At 42.7% G+C, this 17,738-nt stretch overlaps 1 protein-coding gene across 5 annotated transcripts in view; it reads right to left on the reverse strand.

Moving 5' to 3' along the window:
• PALS2 (protein associated with LIN7 2, MAGUK p55 family member) overlaps positions 1-7,149 on the reverse strand; it is a 61,669-nt gene extending 54,520 nt beyond the window's left edge. For all 5 annotated transcript variants that reach the window (XM_076331327.1, XM_076331328.1, XM_076331325.1 and 2 more), the window contains exon 1: positions 7,004-7,149. The gene's annotated coding sequence lies outside the window, so the exon portion shown is untranslated. The remainder of the gene's footprint in view (positions 1-7,003) is intronic.
• Positions 7,150-17,738: the final 10,589 nt, after the last annotated feature.

Raw genomic sequence — 17,738 nt, forward strand, 5'->3', positions numbered from 1 at the left:
ACGTTTGTTTTAGTGTGTTTATTGCCTGTCCTCAAAACTGCCCAAACATTTCTCCCTTCTAGCAACGGGAACATGAAATGGATATGATGCCCGCAGGCAGCAGCAGCAGGAGGAGGATTCTCAACCACCAGTCAGAGCAACTCAAGCTCAGTCATTACCTCTATAGGACCAGCTAATGTTACAGAAGCACTGTTTAAAACCCAGTAACACTGGTTGCCAGTTTATCTTGCTTCCCAAAGAACAGTGACTCAAATGTAGTGTGTCCATTTTATCACTCTTGAGCCAAGACACCTATGAGATTATCACAGAGCTAATGATGGACACCTCCTCTCACAGAACAGGTTCATGCCAAGGTTAAATTTTATCTATGCAGCAAGTGGGCCACTCCGGAGAAAGCTATGAAAGAATGAAACAAAAATCACAGAGCCAGCCAAAATATCACTAGTGTTTCACTTCATAAATAAGCTTCACTTGAACATTGCTTTAAATGTCACACATAGCAATGTACACAAAGAGTTTGTCCTCAGAGGGAAGACCACATACGACAAATGCCAATTACATCAAGCAACATGCTTCTGGAAGTTCCTCAAATACTACATAGATTAAATCTATATAAAAGAGCTTCGCTGATCAGAACTAAACACATCAAGCACTGCTCATCCCATTTTGCTATTGCTTACCAAATCTAGTGTAAGCAGCAAAACTGTACCAGTAGATCTGGGAAAAGCGACTGAATATTTGCATGATTTGCGTTCAGATGACTGCCTTACACTCATACACTCTATAAACATCAAGTTTCACTTAACAATTTCTCCCTGCCCACATGTTCTTTACCAGTGGATGCATAAACTGAACTTTCAATTGTTAATTACACCTCCTCCTCCTGCACTTCTAGTGACCCGAAAAATGCAAGTGAAGCTGTAAGAAGCAGTATATGGTAAACTTAATATCATTCAAGCAATTTCTGTCCAGCAACACTGTGCTTTCCTACAGCACAATAGTTCACAATTCAGTAAGGAGAATTGCTTGGAAAGGCAAAATAAACTTTTCACTCATTTCATTCACTAGACTGTAGTTTGCCTTCCCAGTTTCAGAACTTCTGTTGTATAAGCAGTTTCATCTTGCCAAAAAGACTTCTGTAAACTTCAACAGTGGATCAGGAAAGGCATGGGGTGGAATTTTAATAGGAGGATATGTAAAGGCTGACTTACCAATTGGCCCACTGACTTACTAAAAAATAAATCAATGTCACATAAAAAGTTGTTGAGATGTTTTACATACAAAACCTCTCACATGGTAGCTGCATGCATATCTCCGAACATAACATTGGTAACTAATGAATGAACATGGAATCAAATATTTTTTTAAAAACATATCAAGGAATGTAGTAACACAGTCAGAATGGCTGATATATTTTTCTTTCATTCCCCTACAGATTTACGTGAGTGCTCCCCTACATTGTGTTATTAGTTTTAAGAAAAAGCTTTACCCTATCTTTTTACCCTCAGTCTATTTACCCTATCTATTTACCCTCAATCTACTTTCCTCCATCCTGTGTTTAGATATTTAAAATGGTATTCACTTTAACTTTTCATTAATGCACATTTGACCAGTGGGTGGAGATAAGGCTTTAATTACAAAACTAAAACCAAATTATTTGAGTAGCCACTCTTACTACAGAAATAGTATTTGAATGCCAACACTATCTCAGCAAAAGAGGCTTAAATGAACTATCTTAAACTAAAAATTTAAACTATTTTTCTTAACTCCTAATTTTCATTATTTCAACAGTATCTTGACAAAATGTTTGGAATCAAAAAGTAAAGGCTTAAGCTTATTTGAAATTAACAGTTGTGTCTCCACCTACTGGAAAAGTAAATTTAACCGAAACAGTAATTTGATCCTTTGAGATTTGGGTAAGCAAAAGCTGTAAGAGCAATGTTTTTGTGTAAAATGCAAAGAATTGGTTTCCTCTCCCCCCCTCAAAAAAAAAAAAAAAAAAAGAGTTTGCAGAAACCACTGACATTCCCTGCAGCCAGTATGGATTTCACAAGGTTCCTACTCTCAAACAGTTGCTTGTCAGAATGCAAAACTAGTCAATACTCTTAAAATAACATATCCAAGTAATTTCTTAAATAACATTTGTTGCCAGTAAATCTGAAATGTCATCTAATTTCAGTATCTTGCTAATTTCCACAATGCTTTCATGAGACCTGGACACTAACATTAGAACAAGTTCTTTAAATAGCTGACATGTAAAACCCACAGAATGGTTGCTAATATGAAGCATTCTCAATATGTAACACCTTTTTTTTTTTAAGCCAGAGACCTTGAAAATAATTAAACATGAGGTAAAAGTAGAGAACCTCCCATTTTCAAATTTTTATTATTTAATACCGGTTGTGAAATTACTTACCATCATTTTAAAGACTCTAATTAACCCAAAATAGGAATGTAAATGTTTTGATATGAAAAAACACCTCTCCTTAACCCCTCTTTTTCTCTTTTTTGTCTCCATTATTCTTGTAAGAATGACATCAGCTGTAACTAAATAATTCAGGCTTGCTTTATTCTGAAAAAAGCAATTTTTAAGCCACAGGCTAGCACATTAACATCACGATGCTTTGTTTATCCCACTGCAAAAGACAACAGTTTTGCTGTAGTACAACCTGAGATCCAACTGCAGATGTTTATAATGACCACGGAATCAGATAATACCTTGACTTTAAAATTATCTTAACCCCTCCCCCCCAAAACCTGAACCATTATTCTGACATTTTGTGGAACTCAAATTAGAAAGACTTCAGTCACAACCATACTGAGCTAGCCAGTAACGCCTACTGGTCCAGTTATTTGGCACTGCCCTCTAGCTGGCACACACCTAAATAAAATCTTAGATCAGTTTTAAGCTCTGAAACAACCATCATCTACTATTTATCCTGTGATAAAAAAGTCACATTGACACCTTCCTTTCAATGAAAACAAACCATTACATTCCTCTAATAGTATTTGTGACTCCTCTAATAGTATTTGTGACTGGCACATCTGTATTTCAGCCTGCCTCTCACATGTCAGCCTGAACTAAACTCACTTTTCCCCAGGACCCTTTATGAGCTTCTTCAATTGTGGAGGACAGTAAAACCACTTTCCCTCTCACAGACTCGCTCTCAACCCTGTCACCATATTCTACTTTTTATTTCCACACAAATAACTCCAATAGCGTCTGTGCCACTCCAGTTGCAGGATGTTTCTAAAAAGTCAGTTTTTAACCACATGTGCAAGGCCAAACCCATTCCAGTTTGCCTCAGCATTGAATTTACAGAACATATACTGTGCACTTCCTACTGGTACAGTAACTTGTTTGGCTTGTTAAGAAGAGTTAAGAAGAGTTTCTCCCTACACCTCAACTCCTCTATTGGCTCTCTTTTCCTCAAAAGAACTAACATGAACATCTCGTTCAAGGCCAGCTCAAAAAAAAAAAAAAAAGAGAGAGAAAGAATAAGCAGCAAAAAGCAAGTTCAGGTGTATGTAGTGTTGAGAACCTATCTGTCCATCCTTCTGCAGCAAATACTCTTTCCTCACCTAGTAGCGTGAGCACTACCTCAGTCAATTCCCTCAAACCAGGATGAGTCAATTTTTATCCATTTTTACCTTAAACACAGAACACAACAGGGCATTTTATTTAAACTTGTGTGAGTTTTTTATCCTTTCAAATCTTAGGACAGCGTAATTCATTCCACATCTGGATGGAGACTGCAACACCTAAAGTACTACCACAAACATTATCACAATCCAAAGTGCATATCTGTCTCTTAAGTAAAAAGAAATTCCTCCCCCTTTTCTACAGCATAAGAAAAGATTCACTGATCTATGGATCAGTGTCCTGCACAGAGGATCAAAGGGCACTCACAAGAGCCTGGGACAGTCACATCAAGCCAGAACTTTAAATCACTTGTACTATAGCAGAAAGCATGGTTTTAAAGTGGGACACTAAACTTTTATAAAAGTGCATTCAAACTGTAAGTAATTTCTACAAATAAATACATTTAGAAAAACAGAATGATTCAGGGACTGAGTCACTGTACAAAGGGACTCATGCTAAAGACACTTTTGCCTGTCATTATGGTACTATAAAGTTCTTCCCAGATCATTGACCTTTGTTTCTGCACGTAGAAATACCCAACACAAGGACCTAATATCAAGCTGGAGCTTGATTCTGACTGAAGAAGCCAAGTGTTTGAGGGCAATGCCCAGATCACATCCTTAACAGCTCAAAATAAAGCCTGCCAAATTATTTGGTAGATTATTTGGTTTTACTGTTGTTAAACATCAACTAAAAATGGCAAAAGTAGTAAGTTATATTGCCTAGATTTCTGCTCCTTTCTACCTCCCTGAGGTTTGCGTACACAGTAATTCAGAAAAAAAGATTAGATTAAAATTTTATGCTTTAAATAAGAAACATCCTAAAAGTCGGGGTTCTTGCAGACATTCATCCTCTCTGTTAGCCTTCATTAAGACTCCTTCATATTAGCCAGGCATATTTTCACTACTTCCTTTCTTATTTTTATTTTATTTAAAAAAAAACAAAACATATGTGATTAAAGCATGATTTAAGTTAATAGCTTCCATTATTTGTTTAAAGAAAAAAAAAAACAACAAGAAGTAGTTCAAGAAAGGTCCAATTGCACATATGTTGCAACAGCTTTTCAATCATTTTAGAGACTTTTACTATGCACAGTTGGACCACTAATATAGCAGCAGAACAGACACCATTCCACATAGCTGGTACAGTATATTTGTCAATAATTTCCATATTAAGTAGTTCTTGACAAGACAGGCTGAAACAGCAGTGATCCGTAGGATCTGAAACAAATGCAAGCACACAGAATTGAAAGAAGCTGAATATACACACTTTTGGTTAGACACTGCAGGTTCCGTAAAAAAAACCCAACAAACAAAAAACCACCAAAAAACCCCCCCAAAACCCAACAACGAAGAGAGCAGTAAAGCGTCTCATCTAGAAAAGACAAGGAAATAAAAACTAACAATGGTACCAGCATTATGACACCATGCCTCAGTACTGCAGATTTTTCACAGCAATATGGATCTCAGGTAATCTATATAGTGCAATACTTCGAGAACAAAATAAGGAGAACAAGATCATCAATTCCAAACATTTCAAGGGAGGGAAGAGGAAATTGAAGATTTCTCTGAAGAGTCCTTTAAAAATCACATTAAAATGAACTCAAACTAGACTCCAATTATCAGCACTTTATTTAAATGAGAATTTTCTCTATGGCATTTTCAAGAAGAATTTTGTGACAGATGTTGCATGGTCCTGTCACATGTCAAAGTGTTAAAAGCCAACCACCTCAGCAGAAATAAAAGGAAACATTATGATGCTAGTGTCAACTCAACCAGTTTAACAGACACTATCTGTTCAGAAGCAGCATGCTAAGATTTGTCCAAAGCCTCCTCTAGTCTGACATCTATTTATAGCTGCCGAGCCTCTCTACAATTTCTCACGGCCCCTCCTTCTCTCAAAGCCAAGTTGGGGAAGTTTAATGGATATAATCCTGGGCCTTGTGCCGCAAGACGGTCAAATGATCTGCAACTCTCCTCCAACAATCCCATGTACAATAAGACCAGTAGTAACGAGAAGAGAATGGTCTAACCTACACAGGAGCCAAATACATGGGATAAACCTTATCTCTCCTCTTTAGGACCAAACTCATTTTTCCTCTGCCAGCATGTTGACAGTAATGAACCACATAAGTATCAGAGCCTAAGCAAAAGATACCTTCCTCCTCACCACAGAGCAATAGCCTAAGCCAAATGCCTTGAAAGCCAAGACAGAAGCTATCCAAGTCAGCTTTGACCCCTGGACAGCAGCAATGTCATCCATGCACCTTCCCAGTTATATTATAATGCTACTACTGTACGTTTTACCTTCCTCAAAGAAACTAGGAGGCTGTTGGCTTTTTTTCAGTGCAGTTTCTGGTTAACGTGCAGTATCCACCACCCAGCCACGCATGTGCATGCCTTTATAAAGCATTGATCCAGATAGGCTCTCTTTCACCAGCATCTCCACCAACAGCTGTAACATCGCAGAAAGGGTGCAGATATTTTCCTGCATACGGAGCACAACGCCACAGGCTGAACTCTGCACAAGCTTTGTACATCCTTGGTGCCTCTCCTACCACCTACATCCACTTGCCTGTAGTACTAGTACAGAGACCAAGGAGATGACAGCACTACTGGAAACTCCTGCCCACCCGATTACAACCACATTTTCTCCCCTTTCCCCAGTCAGAGGCAGACGGAAGGGGAGGGATGACTTCCTCGGGAGGAAAATAAGCAGGGAAAGGCCGGGGCAGAGATCAAGAGAGGAGGAATCACCCCAAAGGGAGAGCAGATAATCCCCGAGAGGCGAGGCTGTGGAGGGGCATAACCGGGGAGGGAGGGACAGGGACAGCGAACCGGGGGGATAATCCGGCAGAGAAGGGGGGAGATAATCCCCTCGGAGGAGGGGGGAGGCGGAGGATCCCGGAGAGGGAGGGGCGGGAAATCTGATAATCTCCAGGAGGAGAGAAAACACCGGGAAGGGGGTGGGGGAATGAGGGTGGGCGGGTAGATAATCCGGAGCGGCAGATGAAGACCGAGTCTCCCGGGGCCGCATCCGGAGGCGGGAGGAGAGGGGTTAATCCTCACTCTGGGGGCAAAAATCCCTCTTCCCCGACTCCTGCGCTGCCATGTTCGCTCCCCTGCAGGCCCGCCCGGCACCGGTACCTGCAGGCGGGCGGGCGGCTCTTCCTCCCTCACGCCACACGCACGCAGGGCGCCCCGCTCCGGCCGCCCGGCCCCGGGGCAAGGGGCTCGGCCGGGACCGCCGCGGGATCCCGTCTCCCACCACCATTTCCCCGCCGGCTTGAAGGGAGGGAGAAGCGGGCGGACGAACCCTCCCCCCGGCACACGCGACCTCCTCGCCGGTACCGCGACTCACCGGCTGGCACCGGCTCCCGCTCCCCGTCCCCTCCTCAGCGGGCGCCGCTCAGCCCCATCTACGAACTCGGGCGAGCGAGCTGGCGGTTGGCGGAGGGAGAGGGCGAGCCGGAGGTGGTGCCGCCGCTTCCCCCGCCGGCTCCGGCTCCGCCACCGCCGCCGTTCCTGCCGCTCTGCGCCCGCCTCGGCGCGCGCCGCCGGCGTGGCTGTAGCACGCGCTCCCGCTCCTCCTCCCCCGCCCCCTGCCTCCCCGGCGCGCGCGCGGCCTCCGCGGCGATGGCGCGCGAGCACCTCCCCCGCCTCCCGCAGCAACCGGCTGGGCGCCTGAGGGGGCGCGCGCGCCTCTGCCTCGCCCCCCCGCCTGCCTGCCCGGCGGCGGGCCCCGCCCCCCGCGGGTGTGTGCGTGAGGGAGGCTGTGAGTGCGGGAGCGCGGGGGTAACCGCGTGTGAGGGAGCGGGGGCGTACGTCTGTGGGAGTGCGTGTGAGAGCGCCTATGCGTGTGGCTGCGCGTGTCAGAGTGCGTGTGAGAGCGCCTATGCGTGTGGCTGCGCGTGTCAGAGAGAGCACCTACCTGTGTGGCTGCGCGTGCGAAGGAGAGCGCGTATGGGTGTGTCGGGGAGGCAGTTGGTGCGCGAGGGCAGGAGTCTGTTTGCGTAAAAGCAAGTGTGTGTGAGGGCGAGCGTGTTTGCAATGGAGAGCGCTGGTGTGCGAGAGGGCAGGCGTCTGCGTCCCCATGCTGTGGAGCGCGGAGCACACGCGCTCCCCGGCTGGGGTTGGTGTCGGTGTTTGCCGGGGCAGGTTTGGACTCTTCCCCGCTCCGAGTCCGGAGTGGAGACGCCAGCGTTTCACTTGGCGCTGCCTGCTCAGTCACCCAGCGCGAGAAACGCTGGCAAAGCGTAAATCAAGTATTTTAAAGGGGGGGGGGGGGGAGTTTTCCCCGATACTAATAACATCCAGCACCACTGAGGTGGAAACAACGCTGAAAAACTGATTTTCCCGCACTTCTGATCCCTGTTTACTTTAAACACGTCGTTTGTTTTGAACCGTGATAAATAGACTAGCTTTCGTTTTTTGCTTCTGGCTGATTTTGCGGAGACTCTCACCTTTGGATACTCTCGGGCTTTCTGACGTCTGAGTTGCAAACATTAGGTCAGTCTTGCACACACAATTCTTACTAAAGCTGGATCGTATATCTAAGGGTAAAATTTGCCCCATAAAAGAAAATGTTCATATCCAAAACAATACTTTATTCCTCAGCTTGGTGTCATTCACTTTTTTCCTTCTCTTGCCAACTTTTCCAAAAATTTTAAAGTCCAAGTGTACAGTTCAACTGTAATCTACTTAATTATGCTGTTTTAAGAACACATGATAGCCTGGTGTGACATATGGTAACCCTTAATAAGAAGCTGTCTGCAATTCGCACTGGCTTTTGCTTTGGGAGCCACTGGGGAGAAGGGAAAGCCAGAACTATGTGGGGGTGGAGTTTGAACAGAAAATCCACTAGGTATCTATTTTCATTTTAACAGGTTCAGATTGTGCTTTCCTACCAGATGACAAATAAACTGATTTTTATGCAACCAAAGATACCAAAGGAAGCGGCACATCTATGATGGGCATAATTAAAGAAATTGTGGAACAGCAGCCAGCAGGTGAAAAACCTTTCTGAGATTGACCAATAAACATACATCAAGTAAATAAGATTTTGCTGTCCTCATCTTAGGAAACCAGCATGTAAAATTCCTTTAGGAATTATTTTTACTTACTCTTCAAATTACAGTAGCTACTCTGTGCTGAGAGCCTCACAAGCACGTGGAATCATGCATCCCCAGGTCCAAAAAGCTTACAGCCCTCCTGCAAGTTCTCAGTAAATAAGTCCAAACTGAACATATTTTTGGTAATTTGCTTCACAAGCAGTTATCTTTTCCTTACTAAACTGAAAGGAAACTTAACACATCATAAGGGATTCTAAGCTAAGTAATGACCTACCACCCTTTCGGTGTTCAAACCCTGCGGCTACAACGGAAAAACTGACAGGCGTAGAAAATCCTCACACCCCGAAAAATAACTCCAGATCTTTCACTCTCCTTTGCCCCTCATTTATTTTTTGTGATGTTCTAATGGAAAACCTTTTGAACCAGAGCCACAAAACGCATAACTGTCATCTCTTCCTGTATTTCACAACTCAATGTCTTGTTGACTTCTCTTACAGTCCCTGCATTTGAGGAGGCTGAACATTATTCTATTAAGGAGAAAGGGTTGTAGCAATTTATGCTGGCACCTTTCATGATATCCTGACTTCAGCTTCGTGGCCAATGAAAGAAAATCGCTTCGCTGCAAAACTTAGAGGTTCCTTATTACGGTTCAGCTCAAAGCTTGAATCCAAACCTGTGAAACATGAGAGCCCGTTTTTGGCTGTAACAGAAATACCTAAACACAAAGTGCTTTGACTGCTTCACAGCCTTTTGAATGTCTTCCATGCTGGCCTCTGCAGCTGCTATTTGGCTACTTGAAGCCCTTCAGGGAATGTGTCCCAAATGCTCACGCACCATTTCTTGCCCGCTACTTAACCCATTTGACCCATTAGGGTCAGGGAAAAAACAGAGATGTATTGTTTTAGAGAATAATTTAGAAATTGATGTTTACCCTCTGGCAGGAATTATCATATCCTTTTGGCTTTTTATTACTTACATTCACACGCCGCTCATAACAGAAATCCCCCGTCCAAGGATGGTCATGAGGACCCTGATGGTGCAGTTCAATCTGATAGCTTTGCATCATTCCTGCAGTGCAAAACGACTGTAAATCTCTCTTACCCATTTAACGGGCAATTACTGCACTTCAGCCAAGCCTCACCCTGTTCCCAGTTTAGGGCAGAGAAGACGGGGACCTGGCCAGGGCTGACTTATGCCCAGCAATTTCTGGCTAGTGGTCATGGTCAGCCAGGCATAAGTTAGCATAGTGCCAAAGCCGAGTTGCTTTATGCCAGGGATTATCTCAGTCTCTGTCTAGCCACAGGATTCAGGGAGCAGAAAGACTGTATGGTAGATCAGCCCCAGCCCTCATACTTTTGGGCTGATTGATTAGTATTCACTTGCACTGGAGTCTATGACCCTACAGAGCTTTGAACTCTGCCTTTGATGATACAGATCTCACTCAAACAAAAGGTTTCTTTTACTATGAAGTCTGATGTAAAGACTATGAAGTCTCTGTAAAACAGCAGAGACTAGGATTGCTAATGCTGTGATAGTTCTCTCTTGGTTCTACAAGTAACATGGTAGGGTCTTTTGGTTTTACTAGGGCCCCTATCCTAATGTAGAGGGGTTAGGGAGGCTGACACTCGAGTGTACAAAATGTGGGAAGGAGGATGGTGTGGTTTTTAGTCCCCTTACAGTTCTGGGTGTACAAAAGGAAAACAAAACCTGTAATCACCACCAGCACCACCACATCTGCTTATTACTGGAGCAATGATCTACTGGCTGATGTTCACTATGCTGAATTTTTCTTTGTCTTATGCTCTGCAGAATTCTGGGTCTGAATTCCGAATTCTCTGTCACTGTTCTGATGACCATTTTAATGACGAAATGAACAGATGTACTCACAGAAGAGCTGCTTCTTTGAGTTAGTTCCCCTTTTTATATTTAACTGTTATGGGGAACCAACGTTGAGCAGTTAGAGTGAGGGACTTTGAGACACTACATTTTTTAGATGAAGTTTTAAGGTGATTGCTGGCATACCCTGCAAGTCCAGTGTTCTGTGCACTTTAGTTTACCAATGTCTAACTTGGATAATCCGTTGTTACGAACAGTCTTCAGACAGCTGGAACTCTAGACTACTTCTTTATCTGATAACCCCTAAAATATGCTGTCTTCATCACCGGATAAATTACAGACAATAAAGTGTCAGCTTCTTTGCTGTGTTTATCACCATTTGGGAATCTTATGATGATAACTTGTTTATGTATCCACTGGCGTACCATTCAAGATCGTCGTCGTCAAAACAGCGAGGATTTTTTTATGAAGTTCTTTGTGCCATAGAAATAATGAGCTAGGGTTTTTTTTGGTATATGGTATGATTTCATGTCTGTACACAAAACGTCATTCAAGATTTTCAAAAATCAAAAAAGACAGCAAAATTTATAAACTACTTTTCATAAGAAATTGCATGATTTTCCAAGCTACCCCAGAGGAACTCATTAAAAGATCACATGGATGATTACAAATATTGAAGGTAAAATAAAAAGTTTCTTTTGGGGCAGGGGGTGGTGTGATCAAAACCACAATAATTAGGAGAATGTTGATTTACATGGAAAGGCAATATGATAGAATAAAAGGAGACAGGACCTATAGAGTTAAAAGGCTATACATCTAATTTCTATGCTATTTTCATCACTGAGGTCTGTTTGCAGACAGGAGGAGATAATCAAGACAAATAGTATGGCTTTATTTTTAAAAGGGGTGGATAATTTCATGGGAGCTTACAACATTGGTAACTGGGCAAGCTAAGATAATAAGGCTAATCAAATCTTATGCTTCACAGCTCTAGTTCCCTGCGGGGTCAGGAAAAATCTTTCCACTATATACAGCACTATACAATTAGCGAGGTTATTATTGGGGAGCAGAGGTACAGCCTTCTAAAGCAACAAGCTTTTACCATTATCAGAGAACAGAGCTGTACTTAGCCAGAGAGAGAAAAGAGCATTATTTTCTTATGCCACTTCTGCTCCTCTTCCCTATCAGTTTTAGAATTACAACACTTGGGTTTGTTAAAAAAAAAATATTTCCCCTGAACATGATTACCTAAGTGCATTACTGTCTAAAATCTGTCAAAAACTCTCACACCTGTGACTGGTAGCCCAGTTCAAAATAGCCGTCACTGACTGGACACAGGAATGGTATTGATTAAGCTGTTGCAGGTTGCAAGTGCATGTTGCCCTCTGGTTAGGTCAGTAATGTTACAGAATTTCCTTCTCAGTAGTGGTTTAGGCAGAAAGGCATAGTCCCAAATGATGATCAGCTCTTAGCTAGGAGCTGAAATGACATGTGTTTGGAATATTTAGTTTTGGAAGTACTGTTCATTTTCTTTAATTGCCTGAACATATTGTTGTAGGTGTTCTGTGTGTATACTTGAATTTTATTTTCCATCAGTGTGTGCATCAGAGAAATTATATTAGCTGCAATTGAAAATATTTATCTATTTTTTCTGCAAAATTTATGTTCTGTATATGAATGTGATACTCTTTATGAGTTGGGGTTTTTTTCTTACGAGGCGGAGGAAGCACAATAGCAGCAGAACAACATCCTTTGAAAACCTATATTACAAAAAGAACTCTCTTTCTATGAGCTATACCTCAGACACAATGCGTAGGCATTTCCTTGACCCCTATCTCAAATATATTATTTTAAATGTACTAATTATTTTCGGGTGACCTTTTCACCTGTGCACAGCCTATGTGCATTCTCAACTCTTAGCCCACATACTGTTCAGAGCGGGAAAAAAAACAAAACACAACCTCACTTCCATCTTGAAATTTGGGTTAAACGACAAAAAAATCTAAAAACATGAGAGGAGCTTACATAAAGATAATTTCAAGCTTTCTTCACAGGTGCAAGAGTGCTAATCTTTCATATATAAAGAATATTCAACCCCTTTCTTTCGCTAGACTGCATGGCCATGAGCTGTTCAATGAAGTTGAATTAAAAATAAAATTTTTGTTTACTCCTCAGGTCTCAGTAACAAATTCAGTAAAGGATCTATTGTCTACAGTATCCTCCTGAATGCAGAGTTAGGCACAAAACATCCATAGAGCTGAACAATGAAAATGTGGGTCGGTTGCTGAATAGGGTAGGTGATTTAGTGACAACAGACACCGCCATGTTAGGTACTCTGTTAGGTACTCAATGCCTCCTTTGCCTCATTCTTCACCAACAAGGTCTCCCAGGCCTCTGTGCAAGGAGAAGGAGAAGTACGAGCAGCAGATTAAAATAATGACAGGGATTACTTGCGAGAACTCAGCTCATACAAGTCCATGGGACCAGATGGGCTGCATCTGAGAGAGCTGAGAGGGCTGGCTGATGTCCTTACAACAAGGCTGCTCTCTACCAGCTTTGAAAAGTCATAGAGATCAAAGGAGGTCCCTGACAACTGAAGAAAGGCAAATATTGCACCCATCTTCAGAAAAGGACAACAGGATGATTTGGGAAACTACAGGAGGGACAGCCTCGCTTAGGTTCCTGGGAAAATCCTGGAGCAAGTCCTCTTGGAACAGATTTCTAGGCATATGAAGAAGGTGACTGGATAAAGTCAGCATGGATTTACAAAGAGTAAATCATGGCTTACCAACCTGAATGTGTTTCTATGGTAATATGACTGGATTTGTGGATGAGGGGAGAGCCGTGGATGTCAAGACTTCAGCAAGGCTTAAAAAGCTTAATAGACTACAGCAAGGTTTTTGACACTGACTCTCACAATGTGCTTTTACCAAGGTTCACATGTTTCAGTCTGGATGAGTGGACAACCGGATGCATCGGATGGTCAGGCCCAGAGGGCAGTGGTTAATGGACCATGCTCTACCCAGAGGCCAGTAGCAAGAGTAACAAGTGGAGTACCACAGGGGTCTGTCCTGGAACCTGTCCGGTTTAACATCCATAACAATGACCTGGAGGAGGTGACAGAGTGATGGTTGCTCAACAGATTTGCAGATGAGACCAGGTTGGGGGTACATTTAACATGCTGGTGGGGAGGGCTGCCATCCAGAAAGACCTTGACATGCTGGAGGAATGGGCTGACAGAAACCTCATGAAATTCAGCAAGGACAAATGCCGAGTCCTGCACCAGAGATGGACTAACCCCTTGCATTGATCCAGGCTGGGGGGAAATGTGTCTGCCTGGTTGGGCAGCAGCTGTTCTGAAAACGCCCAGGATGTGTTGGTAGACAGTGAGCTGAACATGAGCCAGGGGAGTCCTCTGGCAGCAAAGATCAACAGCAACCCAGGCTCTATTAATACAGGAGGAAAGTCAGTATATTATTGCCCCCCCGGTACTTGGCACTTGTTGGACCACATTGAAATACTGCCTCCAGTTATGGGACCACCAGTACAAGAAAGACATTGAATAAACTGAAGCAAGTTCAGCAGAGGGCCACCAAGATGGTTGGGGGCTGGAGCACTTGGCCAGTGAGGAGAGGCTGAGGGAACTGGGCTTGCTCACTCTGGAGCAGAGATGGCTTTGAGGGGGACATAACAGCAGCCTGGCAATGCCTATGAGGAGGTTATCGGGAAGATGGAGCCAGGCTCCTCAGTGGCACATGACTGAAGGATGAGAAACAAAAGACATAAATGGAATAAAGAGAAATTCAGGCTGTAGATAAAGAAAACCTTTTTCATCATGAGGAAGCAGCGGAAGAGTTTGCCAAGAGAAGTTGTACAGCCACCATTTTCGGAGGTTTTCAAGACTCAGCTGGGTAAAGCCCTGAGCAATGTGGTGTGCTCTCATAGCTGTCCTTTCTTGGATCTTGAGGTTGGACTAGAGACCTCCTGGAGTCCCTTCCTACCTGAATTACTCAATGTTTCAATGACTCAATGAGTTCACAATTTGTATACAAAACCTGGGGAAAAGGAACTATGTCTACAGGGAGAGAAGACAGTTCTGGTATACATGGATTATCCAGTGAAATGATAAAGTATACTGGGAGCATGGACCAGAATCCAGGCTACAACGGCCCAGCTGTGCTGTAATAAGTTGGCTGTAGTTCCACAGTCTCCCTTGTTTGCTCTCCTTTTGGCCTCAGCAACCTTGCACTCTTGGCTGCACAGCTTTAGGAGGAAGGCTTGAATGTTTTGAAGTCTTTTTTGGCCACCAGCAAATTTCTTAGTTTTTTCCCTTTCCATAGCCTCCTTTCCAGAGAAGGAGGTCCCCAGAGTGAAAAAGAACCCATAGCAAAATTCTGAAAATAATGCTTGCCAGATCTCTGGACAAGGTACTCGTATCTGAAAATAAATTCTTGAAAGAAAATGCAGAAATTCCCCTATTTCACTATCCTGTCTTCAGTCCAGACACACAAAGATGAAATTCCAGAAAAGTAAAATACAGACACTCTCATCTTCCCTAAGGTTTCCTTTACATTTTTAAAATGATGTCATTTACTCCCACTTCAAAATTCTTTTACACTACGTGATGGCTGTGAAGGGACACTAGTTTAAACAAAAATCAAGTTCCAAGAAGTCTTTGTCACATTCAATAAAATCAGAGTACCAATGCAGAGAATATTAATTAAAAACTTCAAATAAACTCAAAGGAATCAAATGACTTGTGAACCTAAGCATATCAGAAAAGCCATGGCTCAGTGGCCTACATGAGTAGACTCAGCTTGTTTCCTAACAGTGTTCTCCACCTTACAAAAAGTGTTGCCAGAGAGACTCTGCATCCTCTTGCGTCAAGGCTGTCCTGGTTTCGGCTGGGACAGAGTTAATTTTCTTCCTAGGAGCCGGTACAGTGCTGTGTTTTGGTTTTAGTATGAGAATAATGTTGATAACACACTGATGTTTTTGTTGTTGCTAAGTAGTGCTTACACTAGTCAAAGACTTTTCAGCTTCTCATGCCCTGCCAGCGAGAAGCTGGGAGGGGGCACAGCCAGGACAGCTGACCCAAACTGGCCAGAGGGATATTCCATACCATGTGACGTCATGCTCAGTACGTAAACTGGGTGGGGTTGGCCGGGGGGCAGCGACCGCTGCTCGGGGACTGGCTGGGCATCGGTTGGCGGTGAGCAATTGCATTGTGCATCACTTATTTTGTATATTCTTTTATCATCATTATTATTATTTTCCCTTCCTTTTCTGTCCTATTAAACTGTCTTTATCTCAACCATGAATTTTACTTTTTTTTCCCGATTCTCTCCCCCATCCCACTGGTGGGGGGGGAGTGAGCGAATAGCTGTGTGATGTTTAGCTGCTTGCCAGGTTAAACCACGACAAAGGCAAAATTAATAGTTAGCTAAGGTCAGGAAGAACCATCCTTTGCAACAGAAAAATGAGCAGTATTAGCAGCTGCGGACTGCAAGGCCCTCTTCCCTAAGCTGCTGTTGTAGCTCTGGCTACAAAAGACAGCTCCTTTCCCGAACTCTTTGGCTGCAAATCTTTTCAAGACAAAATACATTGCCATTCCTGTCTCCAGCTCAATGGGATGCCAGCAAAAAATTGTGCCTCCAGTGAAAATCTAGTAGAAGGTAATCATTGTCAGTAGCAAGCATTGCTGCCTGTTCCCTGCTATCTGCCATGGCAAATTCATTTAAAGAAACCCACAAGTCAGTCTGGCAAATATGACAGCAGCATCAGAGGACACTTTTCTGCCTGAATGAGGAAATAAAGAAGAAATAGTGAAGACAAAATATGAGGTGATTTAAAAAGGTGCATGGATTGGAAAGGGGAACAAAGGAAAAAATAAATGCTGATTAGGTATTTTACTTTTTAGAAAGAACTTATTTTACTTACAACTACATTTAGGGAGTAAATTCTTATTTTAGACAAATATAATATCATGTGAAGAGTAGTTAAGGAATTATTCCACCAATATTGATCTTACATAACTTCTGGTTCCTTTTCCTCTTTAATTTTCAAATGCTTTTTAGACTGTAATATGTAATTTTAAGATTTGAGCCTGTTTGTCCTAAAAGTATTTGAAAGAAATCCAATTATGGCCACTAGAGCAGACCAGGCTTTAAAAAAAAAAAAAATTGACTGTAGGCACATGTAACACAATGTCTCCTTTTAAAGTCTAATTACTTATACTGCATGGTCTAAACAGACCCAAAAACTGTACTTTTTGTTCCTGCAGTTAATTTCTTTCACAAAATTGCTTATCATTTGAGAAAGTTACCTTGTAGGACTAATGGTATCCTTCTGTTCTGAGTTTTATGTCCAGTCAAAACACCATTTTTGCTGTGGCGTGCATTTTGGAAAACCAGGGAAAATTGGGCCTTCTGAACCTATTTGTGCAATTTCTTCTCAGGCAAGTGGATGGTTACAAAACAGATGTATGGAGCTGTACAATACAAATCTGCCTGTGGGAGCTACAGACAAAGCTCTCATTTCCTTTGCCTCAGACAAATTTCTGGCAGAGGAGGCAACTGAGAACAAAGCTGACTAAATGTGGGGCAGCACCTGCCAAAGGGGAGGTACAGACTAGTTACTTTATGTTTCTCACAGGACAAAGGCTGTTGGCAGGGCTGAATTTCTGGTTATTGGTTAAACTCTCTCGTGCAAGATACTGTTTCTGTGCATTACCTAGGAAATGTGTCAGAATTTCCACCATTATCAGTCTTTGAGAACCTTCAGGGTAACACAGGTATGGTTCATCCTGCCTTGAGACAGGGACAGGGACAGGGACAGGGACTGTTTGACTTTTAGGGTCCTTTGCATTCCTAGTTTTCTGTCATTTATAGAGAATAATTTATAAACCAAATGGAAATTACATTTATCCGGTGTTTCACATTGCACTGGATTATTAAAATATCATCTATGATCTTTTACACAAAAGAAGCTGTAGTTTATAAAGGAACTATCCTTTTTTACGGTATGTATCAACTGTATACCCTTTTCCTTTTTGTTTTTCAGACTTGTTTATTTACATTTAAGCTCCATAAGGCAAGGATTATCTTCATTCTATGTCTGAACAGTGCCTAATCTGTTAAAACTCCATTTCTTGTTGGTCCCCGGGCGCTCCTATGAATAAAACTACTA

The sequence above is a fragment of the Aptenodytes patagonicus genome, chromosome 2 (assembly GCF_965638725.1).
Source record: "Aptenodytes patagonicus chromosome 2, bAptPat1.pri.cur, whole genome shotgun sequence".
NCBI lineage: Eukaryota > Metazoa > Chordata > Aves > Sphenisciformes > Spheniscidae > Aptenodytes > Aptenodytes patagonicus.